Below are 6,879 nucleotides of genomic sequence, written 5' to 3' on the forward strand. Positions count from 1 at the left end.
GGTAAGTCTTGCCCCACGAACAGGCACGACTTGCTAGCGAAAGGGCACCATCGGCCAAGGGTTGTCCCCTTTCGGCCACTTGCATCCCTTCGCCCTTTCTGATTGGGTTTGGGGTCGGTCACAAGCCCAACCCACGCCCTAGGCCTTCTGGGCACAGCCCACAGCCCTGACCAAGGACCCAACAGCCCATGGCCTCATGGCCGGACCTCCCAGCCCGCCACTGACCCAGACCCGGACCATCGGCCTAAAGCCCGGACAGTCCGTCTAGCTGAGATGAGCTGACACTCAGCTGCCTCAGCTGAGTGAGCTAGTTGTCCAGCTAGTGGAGCTGACTTAGTAGGGACTGAGCTGGAGTAAACTGCTCCTAGCTTCCTTGAGCTGGCCAAGCTACTCGTCCACTTTGTCCTAGCTACCGTCTTACTCGTCCTAGCTAACACCTAGCTCGTATAAGGTTAAGTCTAAGTTTCCTTATATCCTTAACCTTCTTTCTCGACCATGGAACGCTTGCCTTGATGTCTCAAGACCGGCTTGTACGTTTCCTCGAACCATGGCCGTCCCAACAATCCTATTCAGGATTGGGGGCGTGACAAGTCTCCCCCCCTTGGGATGGATTCGTCCTCGAATCCGAATCGAATGCTTCCTCGGAAACAAACTGGTCCAACCACTCTGGGTACTCTGCTTTCATTCTAGCTTCGGTCTCCCAAGTGATTATATCCTGACCATTACAGTCCCAGACGACCTTGACCATCTGGACCGTCTTCTTCCTTGTTGCTTTTTCCATCCTATCTATGATTCGAACTGGCCTCGTTTCCAAGGTTAAGTTCTGACCAAGATCGTCTGGAATGGCAGGAAGAGCGATGTCCTGGTCCGTCAAACATTTCCGAAGTTGGGAGACGTGGAACACATTATGAAATGCGTCCATCTTGGCCGGCAAGTCTAACTTGTAGGCCACCATCCCAACTCTTTCAATAACCTTGAACGGCCCCAAGTATCTCGGGTCTAACTTCCGTCTCCCGGAAATTCGGACTCGTCCTTTGAAGGTAATCATTTTGAGATACACCAAATCACCTACTTGAAACTCGAGATCTTTCCTTCTTCGATCTGCATAGTTCTTTTGGCGTTCTTGTGCCTGTCTCATCTTGTCCCTCAAGAACTTGATCTTTTCGGTTGTCTCTTCGACAATCTCCGGACCAATCATGCTGCGTTCCCCAACTTGGGTCCAGCATAGGGGTGTCCTGCATGGACGCCCATACAGAGCTTCGTACGGCGACATGCCAATACTACTATGGAAACTATTGTTGTAAGCAAATTCTACCAGAGGTAGATGTTTCTCCCAGGAATCACCCCAGTCGAGAACACATGCTCTCAACATATCTTCCAATGTCTGAATCGTACGTTCAGACTGTCCATCCGTCTGTGGGTGATAGGCTGTACTCATGTTCACCCTCGTTCCTAAGGCCTTTTGGAAAGCCTTCCAGAAGTAAGATGTGAACCTTGAATCCCTATCCGAGACTATGCTTGCCGGCACACCATGTAGACGGACGATCTCATCAATATACTTACGTACAATCTGATCTACCCCGTCCGACTTCTTGATGGCCAGGAAGTGTGCTGATTTGGTTAGGCGATCAACCACAACCCAAACCGCATCCTTCTTATTCCTCGTGGTAGGGAACCCGGTCACAAAGTCCATTGTGATGTGATCCCATTTCCATTCCGGAATAGGCAAGCTTTGTAATAACCCACTAGGCACCTGATGTTCTGCTTTGATGAGTTGGCAAGTGGAACACTTGGCCACCCATTCCGCTACATCTGCCTTCATACGGATCCAATGATAGAATTCTTAAGGTTCTGGTACATCTTGGTCGCCCCAGGATGAACCGAGAATCTGGACTTATGAGCTTCCCTCATAATCTCTTCCTTTAGACTCCTATCATTAGGAACGCTGATCCGACCGTTTACTAGGATGGTACCATCCCTTGCGATCTGGTACTCCGTCCTATCATTCTGAGCAACCTTATTCAGGTTCTCGTCCTGACCTTGAGCTAACCGGATTCGGGTAAGCAGGTCGGCTTGGTTAACCGCCTCCAACCCCAAAGCTTCGGTTGTCGTAGTCAGCACATTCAGCCGCAGAGCACGGACCATACCGTCCAGGTCGTCCGCCTCCCGTTCGGCCGATACATCAGCCCTCTTCCGGCTCAAAGCGTCTGCTACCAGATTAGCCTTTCCCGGATAGTAGGTGATGTCCAAATCGTAGTCAGCTACGAATTCCATCCACCTCCTCTGCCTTAAGTTTAACTCAGGCTGGGTGAATATATACTTAAGACTCTTATGGTCCGTAAGTATCTGAACTTTGGCGCCATACAAGTATGATCGCCAAATCTTTAAGGCGAATACTACCGCAGCCATTTCGAGATCATGGGTGGGGTAGTTTCCCTCATGTTTCCTCAATTGCCTGGACGCATAAGCAATGACTTTCCCATGCTGGGTCAATACGCAACCTAGTCCAGTGATGGACGCGTCCGTATAGACCACATATGGTTGGTCGGCCTCCGGAAGTACTAGGACGGGTGCGCTAGTCAGCATGTTCTTAAGTGCGGAGAAACATTCCTCACACTCTTCAGCCCATGTGAACTTAACGTCCTTCCCAGTCAACCGCGTCATAGGCTGAGCCAAGCTTGCGAATCCTTTCACAAACTTCCTATAGTAACCTGCCAGCCCTAAGAAGCTTCTGACTTCCGTAGCACTGCGTGGTCGGGGCCAATCCTTGATTGCCCTGATCTTCTCTGGATCCACCGAGATGCCCTGATCGGAAACAATATGGCCGAGGAACCCAATACTCTTCTGCCAAAAGCTACATTTACTGAGTTTAGCATAGAGTTTATGTTCTCGTAATCGTTCCAGCACGGCTCTCAAGTGTTTCTTATGAGATTCCTCATCCTTGGAATAAATTAGGATATCATCAATGAAGATGATCACGAATTCATCCAAGAAATCTCGGAACACGCTGTTCATCATTTTCATGAAAGCGGCAGGTGCATTGGTCAGACCGAACGGCATCACTACGAACTCGTAATGACCGTACCTGGTCCTAAATGCCGTCTTCCTAATATCATTTGGCTCTATAGGGATCTGATGATACCCTGAAGCCAAATCAATCTTGGAAAACCACTTGGCTCCTTTGAGTTGATCCAACAGTTCGTCTATCCTGGGCAACGGGTACTTGTTCTTCACAGTGACCCTGTTCAACCCTCGATAGTCGATGCACAGACGCATGCTACCATCCTTCTTTCTCACGAAGAGGACTGGTGCACCCCAAGGGGAGCTACTTGGCCGTATGAACCCCTTGTCAAGCAATTCTTCCAATTGCTTCTTTAGCTCGGCCATCTCGGCCGGAGCCATCCGGTACGGACTCTTGGACAGCGGAGCTGTCCCTGGCTCTAGTTCAATCATAAATGGATCCGACCTATCAGGGGGGACACCCTGAGGTACCTGGAACACATCTCGGAATTCGACACCAACGAATCCTCTGCAAGGTCTTTCAGACAGACAGAACTGCCCGGCTCTGTAGTTGTAATTGTAGCCAAAAAGGACTGACAACCCTGTTCCAACATCCGAATCGCTCGAACTGCTGAAACCACTACTTTCTCTTGAGCCGGACACAGACATTGGTACTGAATCGGTCGAAGCCCAGTCTCCAATTGCACACGACCTTTATGGCAATCGAGAGTGGCCCGATACTTTCCCAACCAGTCCATACCTAGGATCACTTCGTGATTCTTTAGGTGGACACAGACTAAATCCACAGGGAATACCTTTCCCTGTATTGACACTGGGATATTTGACATGAGACCTAGTGAGTTCATGGCTTGCCCTCCGGCCGCCCTCACTATCCCAAAATTATCTCCAGCGTCCAGACAGAACAGACCCTTTCCGACCAGTCCCGGACTCACAAAACTATGTGTAGCCCCTGTGTCGAAAAGTACGTGGGTTTCCACACCACCAATCATGAGGGTTCCTAATAGAGACCCTCATCAGAATCCCCTAGACATTCTAGGTTCCATACCAAGCATTTCTACTTGAATGTAAAAAGAAAAATTTAGGAATTACCAGAGATCGAATCAAACGATCCAGAAGCGCCGTCGTCCCGGGATAGCTCATACACCCTTGGTGTTGTGGTCGGCCTACTCTGGGTCGACTTGCCTGTGTCTCCACGGCCCTTCCCTTGTCCTCCTTGTAGCTTAGGACAATCTGACTTGTAGTGTCCCCTCTTGCCACATAGGAAGCAAGTCACGGAGCCGCTGCCACTGGACTGGTCTGAGAATTGGTTTGGTCGAGTGCAGTTTTGGATCGTGTGATCCATGCTGCCACATCGCACACAAGCCCCCATGGCCTTCCAGCACTCACCGGGATGATTCTTTCCACACTTGGGACATGTAGGTCGGCCACCAGAGGTCTTACCTCCGTCCACCTGGTCCCACTTCCTCTTTTTATCATTTGTTTTGCCCGACGGGCCAGACTGTGACTTAGCCTTAAGCTTAGCTTCTTCAGCCAAGTTAGACTCTAGCAAAGCCACCCGTTCCACCAGTTCCCCGACGGTGTTGAAAGTGCGGATCGAGCAATGGGTCTTCAGTTCGGGCTTTAGGCCTCGGGTGAACCTACGGACCTGGACTGCCTCGTCCTCCAGCTCTCTTCCAACAAACCGTCTGAGCCGGTTGAATTCTTCTTCGTACTCCCGTACGGTCCTGCCCTTGGGCCAAATCTAGAAACTGAGCTTCCAGACGATCCCAAGCCTCAGCAGGGAAGTATTTGCGGTTGAATTCAACTTCAAAATCCGCAAAACTTTCCAGACTCCCATTGGTGCGCTTGTCCACCGCAAGCCACCAGTTATGCGCGTCCCCTTCCAGGAAGTGAACCGCAATGTCGCGTCTGTAATCCACTGGACAGCGAGTTGATTGAAAGTTTCGGACCAACCTACTCCTCCACTCGTCTGCCACAATAGGGTCGGTGCTACCGGAGAAATGCTTCGTACCCAACCGGGATAAATGTTGAAGCAGACTCAGATAGTCCACCTTCTTTCCAGACTTTTCCGGTGGATCGATCTCGATCACCTCGACCGTTTCCACAACTGGACCATTGGTGTTGGGGTGGTCGTAGCCACAGGCGTAGCCTGACCACCGAGGAGTTCACTAGTGGCGTGAACAGTTGCGCCATGGCCGCAACCTGAGTCCCCATTACCTTCATGGCCTCTAACAAGTCCTCTTTGGACAGTGTTGTGGGCACATTAGCCATTCCATCGGCCATTCTCTCATCTCTCATGGGTCACCATCGCGGTTAGCGTTCGAGGATTCCACTTCCTCGTCACTCTCCCCCGATGTTCCTGACCATCCTGTTGCGTCCCCGTAAGATTAGCCTGATCAGTTGGCAACACGTCTCTAGTGTCAGCTGCGGCCGGATCGGTTTGCAATCCGGATAGATTGGTCCCGTCCATGGCCGCTTGACTAGACTGACCGGCTGTTTCTTACTCTTTCGGGACTTTCCCGATCTGCTTTTCCAGCCTAAGGATTCAGACATGTTAGTACGAACACACTAACATAAACAAAACAAAACAATCCCTAGACTAAGCAATCAAACCTCACCGTGAGACCTAATCAGCTGGCTGTGTGTGTGTGTGGACTGCCTAACCCAACTATCCTAGAATCAAGCATGCTCTGATACCAACTTGTAAGACCCGAACCCTGGCCTCTCTCGACCTGATGGAGTCCGCAGGCTTACTTATTAATTTCTTTGCTCGTTTGATCCATTTTGATGTCTATTAGTTACTAAGTCATATTCGAATATGAGGTTCATAAACAAAGGAACAGATTTGCACAGCGGAATACAATGTATAAACTTTGTATTACTTAGAAACATGAGATTCAATACACAACTTCTTAACAGTCTCGTAGACAATCACTAGTTCATCCCTAGATCATCTAACCACACGTTACACAGCCTCTCACTGACCGAGCCTTCACGGCTCCTTGGCTTGACCAGAACCATCCTTAGTTCCTGAAACCACAACCAGATAAGCATTAATCATAACCGAGAATAGAACGGATTGATTCTACCATGCTTGGCTTGGTTCCTAGAACTTAGATAAACCTCAGTCAACATAATCCATAAACGTATGGACCTACCTACCGTATCCTAAGTCGACACCAACCACCCCTTGACTTAGAATCAGATAGATAGTCCAGAATAGATAACAGAACACACGAACAGATCCGGATCGTTCCCAAAGACCAATCCGTCTATCCGGATAGAATCTAGGTGCGACCGGTCAATGGAGTCCGGCTCAATGGCCCAACGGACTCCTTACCTACCTGATCCGCCTTAGGCCTGGATCCATGGCCGAGTAAGCCTCAAGCCTAAATCCGGAAGGCTTAGCAACCGGTCAGACCTTGACTCTACCACCTTGGCTAGACAAAACCGTGACCTTGTAGTCACTAGACAAGCCATAGGCTGATCCATAAGGATCGGTCCTAACTTGTCCCGAAAGACAACCGTTTGGAACATGCACCCTTTGGCCAATCGTGCCTCTTGGTCCTCGTACTTTTGATGTTCGCAACCTTTGGTAACTCTACCTTTTGGTCCTGACACACCTTTGGAACTCGCAAACCTTTGAACACTCATACTCTTGACAACTCGTGCCCTGGGGTCATTTCCCAACCTTTCGTCCTAACCGCCCAGTCTTGGTGCGATCGGATCACCGTCTAACCCGACCCGTGTCAAGGTTAGCGGTCTAGTTCTGGGTTCTCCATGCTCTTCTCTTGTCTTGATCTCCCATTCTTGACGGGGTTAGTTCTCAAACGATCAGAGTCGCCGGAACACAACGCC

Source organism: Brassica napus, unplaced genomic scaffold (assembly GCF_020379485.1).
Source record: "Brassica napus cultivar Da-Ae unplaced genomic scaffold, Da-Ae ScsIHWf_304;HRSCAF=495, whole genome shotgun sequence".
Taxonomy (NCBI): domain Eukaryota; kingdom Viridiplantae; phylum Streptophyta; class Magnoliopsida; order Brassicales; family Brassicaceae; genus Brassica; species Brassica napus.